This window comes from Capsicum annuum, chromosome 3 (genome assembly GCF_002878395.1).
Source record: "Capsicum annuum cultivar UCD-10X-F1 chromosome 3, UCD10Xv1.1, whole genome shotgun sequence".
NCBI lineage: Eukaryota > Viridiplantae > Streptophyta > Magnoliopsida > Solanales > Solanaceae > Capsicum > Capsicum annuum.
Window position 1 is genome coordinate 251011886 of NC_061113.1, and position 10132 is coordinate 251022017.

The following is a 10132-nucleotide window of genomic DNA, read 5'->3' on the forward strand; positions in this document are numbered from 1 at the left end:
TATATATATATATATATATATATTTATATATATAGTTATATACTAATTTATAAAACACATACACATGTATACGTTAAATATATACGTCTATAGAAGATATATACACATGGATACGCACTATTCAATATATATGTACTACTTTAAATAAAATATACTACTATATATCTATATACTACAATATATATATATATATATATGTATATATATAGTTATATACTAATTTATAAAACATATACACATGTATACGTTAAATATATACATCTATAGAAGATATATAAAGATAAATACGCGTCATTCAATATATATGTATTACTTTAAATAAAATATACTACAATATTTACACACACTATATATATAGTTATATACTAATTTATAAAATATATACACACGTATACGTTAAATATATACTATTTTAGAAGATATATACACACATATACGTACCATTCAATGTATGTACTACTTTAAATAAAATATACTACAATATATATATACACTACAATATATACATACACTATATATATAGTTATATACTAATTTATAAAACATATACACATGTATACGTTAAATATATATGTGTATATATTTTATATACACATATATATATATAATTATATATAAATATAAATCAATATATAACTATATATATAGTTATATATTAATTTATCAAACATATACACATATATATGTTAAATATATACGTCTATAGAAGATATATATACACATATATAAATTAATAGTACTTGATGGTAAATTAATAATATATTAAAACTAAGTTATAATTAAATTCATTTTTAAAAAAAAAAAAACTTAATTGGGTCGGACCGATTATCCCTTGACCGGGCTTGGTCCGGACCGGATTAACCGGGCTTAACCAAAAAAATAAATTCACCCGAGACCCAGTACCCTAAAGCTCTTGGACTTATCGGGCCGGATCAAACCGAGTTGATTTCATTAAATGGGCTGGTTCGATCAACCCGACCCATTTGACAGGCTTAGTTGACACACGTTTTTCTCGCTAATTACCTTTTGATCAAATCTATATTTAGGCCCATTTATTATCCAGGGATAAAATAGTAATTCACTTTCTCCACATATATGCTATAAATAACCCCCACAGCAGCTAAACTCTCCCATCAGTTAATTAAAAAAGCAAAGGCCAAAAAAAAAAAAAAGACGTCTGACAGTTAATCAATGGCAGCGATTCAGTCTTGCATTTTCAGTTATCAGCTATAGATTCCTATAGTAATTTTGTATGTGCGAATATTTTTATGGTTGTATGTGCATACATACTAGATCTGACTAACTGTTCATCTTCGTTTTTTACGGCTCATCTTTTTTTCAGCAGAGTCTTTCAGTTGTACGTTTCGGTTCAGTTCCGGTTATCTCCAACGTAGATATAAATCGTCACTCCCGAAGTCGATGGACTTAGCTGCTTGTGGTTATGCGGAAAAAATTGGTAATTATAGAGGTTCGATCTATGTGATACAATTGATTTTTTACTTTAAATATTTTTTGTGTGTTTGTTTTTGGGATGGTTGAGAATTCTGGAGGCAGCGGTTGATCGATCTGTTCCCTGCAAAGCTATAAACAAAATATAGCAAGCAGGAATCGATCGATAAACCTCTGCATCCGGCGCGCTTATATCAACCTAACATTGTGATATTTGTTTTTCTCTTTTTTCCTGAATTGCAATGTTAGCGTGTCGATCTAGTTGTCTCTTTTTGCTACCTTGTATTCTGTTCGAGGTTTCGATTACTTTGAATTTGTGTTGAGTAAGATCTATTTTAGAGTAAAAAAAATTTATACGAATTTTTTTTGAGGTCTGATTAATTTGGGTTTGCATGCCTGGATAGCTAGGAAAAATGTTCTATATCTGAAATTTTGAGTTGTCAATTAATTTGAATTTGCATTGCTTAAGGTCACTCGGAAAAAAAAAATATTATCTGAATTTTTTGAGGTCTCAATTAATTTCGATTTGCATGGCTTAAGATCCCTTTAAGGAAATTTTTTTTATGATATTTTAGGGTTGATTTCATGGATGTAGTGTACCTCAAAAAGTTTTTTCTTTTTATTGAAAAAATTGAAACTAAAATATTTTAGGTGGTTTACTAGTACTCTTGTTTTGATTTTTTCCTAATTTCTTGTCATCTTGTTGAATGGTTTTAGCTACTTGTTTTTTTTTTGTTTGGTTGGAGTTCTGTGTGCTGTGGTTGTTTTAGATGAGGGCAAATCTTCATTTAAAAACAGGATGTATTTTGCCCTACTTTAGTTTGGTTATCTCCGATTAAAAACGCAATTTTCTTTTAATCACTCTATTGTCTCTATTAATTTTCATATCATTGTAAATCCTATCATTATCATGGAGTTTCTCTTTGTATATGTACCTAGATTATTAACTGCTATTCCCTCAGCCTTATTTCAAGTGACACAACTGCCATTTGAAGATTTTCTTTCTTAAAAAAAGTTCATTTTTTCACGTGTGTTTTAAATATTTTAATTTGTTAGTTATGATATCATTTTTATTTAATTTCAAAATATTTCAAATTTTTTATTTTAAAGTTGAAAAAATATTTATATTGAAATTCATATAGAAAATTAGATAATTAATGGTATCAGAAATAGGTGTGTGGAGCCTAAAGGACCATTGTTTTCGTTGAAATTTCCGAAGGAGCAGGGAATCAAAAAATTCTGAAGGGGCAAAAGCATGAGCAATCTCACGCTTTACCTCACTCATTTAACGAACGTCAGTTAAAATGGAAAATGATAAGCAAGTGACTTGCCATGCCTTGCAAAGCAGCACAGTTACACTTTGTTTGTCCATTTTTGCAGCCAAACTGTTGTGTAAGTCTGATAATTTGTAAGAGGCCATAAATTTCTTTGCTTTCTCTAGGCATTAAATATGAAGTTGTGAATAAATGGTGATGACAAGGCACGAACAACACTACGCCTTGTAAGGTATAAAAGCCCACTGACATTTGTATGCAACCTTTAATTTTAAAAAGAAATGCCTAGGCGGGACAACTTTTACACCTTGCAGGGTGTGGTGATGTCACTGCTTTGTCAGCACCAATTGTTCAGGACAATTTTCTTATTCTAACGCCTAGGAAAAGCAAGATAATTTATTCAATCTTACCTTTTTTACACATTGTTAGCCTTATACATCAGTTCTGGTGCAAAAATGAAATAAGCAAGGCTTCGGTGTATGTCCACCTTGTAAGGCAGGGCAGGTCACTTATCTTACTATTCTTCATTTGACTAATGTATCTTAAATGATTAAGGTATTCTTCATTTGACTAATGTATCTTAAATGATTAAGGTATGGAGTGAGGCAGCTCGCATTTGCTCCTTCAATTTTTTTTTTCTTGCCTCATCAAAATATTTAATAAAAAAAAGATTGTCCTTTATATTCTAGACTCTCAGGAATAGGGTGGTACCACCTTGGCTCCTACATTGTTTGTGTAGTGTAGTTTATCTTTTTTGGAAACGATACTGTTTGTACTTTTTTGGGGTTCTGATTATACTGTTACATTTTTAGCTTCTTGATGCATAAATTATACTCCCTTTTCATAATAAATGAATTATTGAATTTTGACATACATATTAAGGAAAAATCATTAAAGACATAAATTTAACATAATTTTTTATTTTTACCCCAAAAAAAGGAAAAAATTGACCTTGTAATACCTTTTCAAAAGTTAATTGGTTGTCAAATTATAAGGACAAATTTGAAAAAAAATTCAATGATTCACTTATTTTGAAACATCAATAAATATCTCAACAATTCACTTATTCCGAAACAGAGGGAGTAATGATTTTAAATTATGTTGCGGACTTTTTAAAATTGATATTCGGATTTTATTGGTTCTTAAAAATATATTATTTTTGAAGAATTTGACACACATGCAGTATAATTGAAGAGTCTGAGCAACATAATTTTAAGAGAAACTTGTAATATATAGAACATATCCGTTTTTTCAAATTTCTATTTAGATTTGTTACTTGTCCTATTTATTTGTTGACGATCCAAATTTATTTAACTAATAAATACTCTTCATTAGGGTTAATATATTTTTATTTTAGGAATAAAATACTCTCAACTTTAGCATTGGAAGAGATCTTCATTTCCAAAAAATACTCCTTGTTGATAAGATCTCTTACGAAAGTTGAGAGAATATTTGTTTTCCTAGAATATATATATTAATCAAGGTTAAACTTATTAGTTAAATAAACGAAGTTGAAAATTTCATTGGCCAGTAGACCTCTCAGCATTCGAATAACACGAAGTAATCTTACACTCGTGACGTTCCAGCTCACTTCCTTTTTAGTTGATGAACTAGCCTCTCAAGTTTCCTCACAATATCGATCAAACTCACCATGTCCCAAATCACTTCTATCATCTCTGGAACATGCATTAAAAAAACCTTAAATCACTAAAGAAGTTCTATTCATCAAGAACTTTAAGATTTTGTTATTGCATGTTCTAGAGATGGCAGATTCGGAGAAATTGAGGGGCTTGTTCATCAACTACCGTGGGAGCGAGCTAGACACCACTAGAGGAAGGTTGCTTCGTGAGATTTGAAGATTGAGGAGCCCACTGCCCATTTTCGGTTAATAATAATAATACTTAATAATTAGGTATGTTTTTTCATCATACATATTTTGTTTTATTTTTATTGAATCTAATTAAGGTAGTAAATATTTTGTATTTATGAATGAAAAATTATGCATTTGATTGACTTGAGTTTATTCTTTTTTATTTTTATTCTGTCATTTTTTTTTCTTAAGAGGTAGTGAAATAAATCAATCACAAAAAATATAATAGATGAGTTGGTTAATACTAGGAATCACTCGTACATTTCCTGTGGTTTTGGGTTCGATGTGCTTTTCCAACTATGTATACATGTATTGGTTAGTTATCTACATTTAATATAAGAATCAATTCCTCAGCACAACTATTTGAGTCGGGCGGCTGTATCTCTAAAGAAAAAAAAAAAAATAGTCCGCCTAAATTTGAGGGATCTCATTTTTTACGATAATATATTATAACTTTTTTAAGAAAAAATTTAAATATTATTTATAGTATAAATCTTTTTTATATACTATAAAGAAAGAATTATTAGAAGAAGTTTATATATAGAATATTATGTCTCAAGAAAGATTAAGTGTATTAATTATATTATTACTTAAAATAGTATAATTAGAAAAAATTGATGATAGAACTTTTAAAATAGAGTTTATTAAAAAAAAAAAAATTTCTTAAAAATTTAAGGCCTCTGTTTAATTTTCGCCTTGAATCTTTAAGACTTTGTTTGATTTTCGTCTTAGACAACAAATATGCTTGAACAGTCCAAAGTTGTTACTAGTTGTGGGGGTTTCTTTTGTTTTCCTAACAGAAAAGTTTACCGAAACATTTTATCATGGGTGAAACTCATATGACAAGGTGTATGAGCTATTACGTTTTGAATATAAAATATATGGGTCCCACCTGTTACCCCTTCTCACTCCTTATAGTTATTTCTCTCTCGCTCTTTTTAACTAATCAACCTTTTCTCCTTATTTTTTCTCTTTTTTTTTTATTTAAATTTTTTGTAGTTTAACTTTTTTAAATTAATTTTGTTTGTGCACTCCTCGACTAATTTTATGAAATATTTATCACACTTCTTTTTTACGTACTTCAAAAAAGAGATTTCGTTTAAAGTCCAAAAGGATTTTATTATTTAAGTGACAAGGAATGAAAATTTGTTTCGGAAAAAAATTATTTATATATTTATTTTTAATTCAGAGTCGCCACTTAGCATAATCCGATGTGTCAAGTCACCTTCAAAAAATCCTTTTCGAAACCATTTGACTCTTAAACTAGTTTGCGAACAGAGATTCCGGCTAAGGAATTCTGTTGACCGAGGGGAAGGTGTTAGGCACCCCTCGATCCCGTGGTTCAACCACGGTCGCTTGGTAGAGTGTATCAACTATTTTGACATTACGAAATGTATAAACCACACCAAAGCACGCAAAATAATCAAACAAAACAAAACAAAACAATCCGAAAATATAAAGTCTAGTTCAATTATTACAACCCGAAATAAAAGGTACTGAAAGTAAACCTACGCTAATCCTAAACTAAGCTCCAATGCTTTACCCGATGCCTCGGGCCTTCACCACGAACGTCCTCCGGGTACATGATACCTCGGGGCATTCCCCGGTGAATAAATATATACAGATACTTCGGGGCATTCCCCGGCCAAATTATACAATTGAATTAAATGCAACAAAAAAACCAAAAAAAAAAACTATTCTAACACATATTTCAAACATGTCATCAATCCACCATGCCTAAATTTGCCTACCCGAAACTACCATTTGCATATCCAATTAGCGACCTAAAATCGTGACACTATCGAGTTCACCAACATTATTCATGTTTATTCCAAGTTGAATAAAGAGTAACAATAAAATCATTATTAACCCAAATTCATCATTTTATCAATATCGTAATTCCACCCCAATTTTCCTTTTATCAACCCATTAAAACATGATCAAATTCATTCCTCAAACCAATATAGCCGAATCACTAACGTCATGATCAACATCAATTAAATAAACCGATCAACTACGATAACTAAAGAGGCTCAAACACATTGTCAAAAATTAACCATCAAACTCAAACATGAACCATATAAATCAAGGACATCATCACAGATAAAATGAGAAAGATAGAGTTGAAGAATTTGGACCTTAATTTTATTTCAAGTCAGATCGTTCGACTGAAGTCGCTTCACGGACTCAATGAATCTCGACTCTACAACCCGTTAACCCTCGAATAGAATCAACTCGGCCAACGAAACAAAACCCCGATAAGTATCCAAAATTGAGACTGAGAAAAAGAAGAAAACCACAACCCCGAATGACGATTCAGTGGTCGGAACTGACACTAGCCGGTGGGATTTGACCAAAAAATAAGAGGCACGAGCTTAGAACGTGATTTCAGATCGTAATAGAACCGGTGGTACTGTTTTCCGTCAGGTTTCGTCGGAACAGTAGCCAGGCCATGGCTATTGACGTTGAGCCGTGATTCCGGTGGATCTCCGGCGATAACCCACCGGAGAAGATACCTCTTACCTCAATTTCGTTCTCGTCTCAGCTTTTCTCTCTCGATTTTCTCCAATCTCTCTCTCTCTCGCAGCTCCCTGTCGCTCTCTCGCAGCTCTCTATCACCCTCTCCCTCTGTTCTTGCTACTGCTTGTTGTGCATCAACATCAGTGTGCGCGTGTGCACTCTGTTTCTGAGAAAATCCCCCTTTTGTATATGATGATGGTGGTGTCCTGTGAAGAAGAAAATACGAATTCGAATTTTTCTGTGTAGATGTGAATTTTGTTTTTGTTTATGGAGAAGAAAAGAATCCTCCTTTTTTTTTTCGGTTTTCTTCCTCTTTTTGTAGTCTGTATTGTGTTAAGGAGTTCTTGATTTGAGAGAAAAAAAAATGTGGGGTGGGGTACGGGTAGGGTATGGGGTAGGGTAGGTGGGGTATGATATGGTTTATTTTGATTGGGTAGGTTTTTAAGATAAGATAGAATTAGTTAGGTAGGTTTTGTTAGAGATTTTGTTATTTTTTTTTTTTTTTTTGTATTTTGTGAGGGTATAATAACATGGGTGAGGGTACACGGTAGGATAAAAATAAAAAATGGGTAAACACGACATCGGGGAGGGACGAAATTAGGTGTCTACAATATTGAAAAGAAATTATCTAGTAGTTAGCTCCATTAAAAATTAAATTTGAGACCACATGATACTCAACTCACTTCATTGAAATCATTAGGCGATACCCTTAGGTGCGATTATTTTTATATTTTTTTGTCTCACTATTGATTTTTTTTATCTTTTTCAAAATCTAAAAATCCCAATATATATATATATATATGGTCGAAAAAAACTCCAACTCCAACTCCAATTTTTTACTCTCATGTCCAAATGCATACTTAATATCAATTATTTATTAATTGTGCATGCTAATTAATTATAAAATACTTAATTGAAAAATAACAATGGAATAAATTATCGGATAAATTATGATTTTAACTTGTGCAAAAGATAAGAAAAATAACTTTATGAATGTTTACTATTGATCAAATATAGCTTAATAAATTAAAAAACAAAATTTTTATTTTCATTCTTATCTTTCATCGTCAATGACCTTAATTAATTAATTACAAAAAATATAAATTACTATTTCCTCGATTTCATATAAGTTGATTTTATCAAAAATAATTATCTCATATTAGTAATCTATCTTACTAATTAAGAGAACATTAATTCAATTTTTTCTGTATTACTCTTGCAATTTTATTTTATTTTTGAAAGTGTTAACACTTATTTGTAAAGTTTTTAATTATTTTTTTTTTAAGGAGTGAATTAATAAAATGACCTTATTTATGATTTTTAACATGTGTTTAAGAAATCAACTATGAATTCGAGGGAGTAGTAATTTATATTTTCGTAATTAATTAATAAGTTTTTGAAAAAAGATAAGGATAAAAATAAATAAATTAATTTTTAATTTATTAATTTATATTTGATCAAGAGTAAACATTCATAATGTTAACTATCCTATATTTTGCACATGTTAGCACCATAATTTGTCAGATAGTTTTATTTCATTGTTGTTTTTTAATTAAATATTTTATAATTAATTAGTATGCACAATTAATGAATTATTGATATCAAGTATGCATTTGGTCATGAAAGTCTAAATAATTGGAGTTAGAATTGTGTTCGACCATATTGTTTTTATGAAATTTTTTGATTTTGAAAAAGATTAAAAAAATAATAGTGAGATGAAAAAACATAAATACAATTGCACCCAAGGGGTGTCGCCTAGTTGTTCAACGAAATAGATTGAACACCATACAATCTCAAATTCAATTTCTAACTAATTAGTCGAGGTGTGTACAAATAAAATTGATTTTAAAAAGTTAAAACTACAAAAGAATTAAATAAAAGTGAGAAGAAAATGTTGATTAGTTAAAAGGAGGAAAGAGAGAAATAACTACAAGATTTGAGAAGGGATAACAGGTGGAACCCACATATTTTTATATTCAAAAAGTAATGTCTCACACATCATGTCATATATGAGCTTCATCCATGATAAAATTTTTCAAGTTTACCTAAGTATTGAATGTGGGCAACATGTGCTTGTGAAAGTAAAGATGAAACTAGTTGAAATGCCAAATCGTCAGACAATCTTTACAAAGTGAAATGAACTCATAGGAATTTAGTACGAGTATCATATTCTTCTTGCAAAGCTATATAGAAACCTAGCCAACAAGGTTGGAGCAATCAAAAATAACTTTATTTGACTGTAACTGAATAGTACTATCACTTAAAAGGAAAAGAGTATACTTTCAAAAAATGGAACTTATTACTTGTTATATTATTGTCATTATTCTTCTTTCCAAGTAAAAAAAGGTCAAAAATACTTCTTTACCTTAATTTATTAGGTAAGTTCGCCCTAGTTATATTATAGAGCTAGATAGGCCAAACACAATGATAACTTCCTAAATTTGTCACAAACTTACCGTTTTAACGGTAGAACTAAATACACTAGCCATTGATTATTTTAAACACTCAAAATAGTGTCCTCTGCTATGTCATTTGACTTCTTTTTACAATTAGTTAATATTTTAAAATGCGTGTAATACACATGAAGATGACATATTATAACGATCAATTTAAAAAAAAAAAAGACATGTGGAATTTTTTATGTAAAATAATATTTAACATTAAATTATAATTTAAAAAAAGCAAACTAATTATATCAATCGTGGAGAATCGTATCATATGATAATGATAACATATGCCTTTACATTATTGAATAATCAACTGATGTTTTCAAATTGTTTTAGATTATGTTGGCGAAATCTCAATATCTATGTTGATTTGCAAACAGAGGTAAGAATGAGAACGAGATGATTGCTATAATCTCAGAATTTCGTATGATTTGACCTGATCAATTATGAACGCATCAACATGTGCTCTTCAGTTTGAATTTACAAAGTCTAAAGATTAGTCATGGTGATAACAGATTAACAACAAATGACTCAAATATACTTTCAACTTTTTTGTTAAAATTAGATTTAAC

General features: G+C 29.8%; 1 long non-coding RNA gene across 2 annotated transcripts; it reads left to right on the plus strand.

Moving 5' to 3' along the window:
- Positions 1-832: 832 nt before the first annotated feature.
- Positions 833-4949, plus strand: LOC124897181. Of its 2 annotated transcripts, none has more exons than XR_007053855.1 (2): positions 833-1468; positions 4485-4949. It is a non-coding gene; the product is annotated as an uncharacterized LOC124897181 (long non-coding RNA). The 2 variants fall into 2 exon arrangements; XR_007053856.1 differs by having other exon boundaries at positions 833-1456.
- The last annotated feature ends 5183 nt before the right edge of the window (positions 4950-10132 follow it).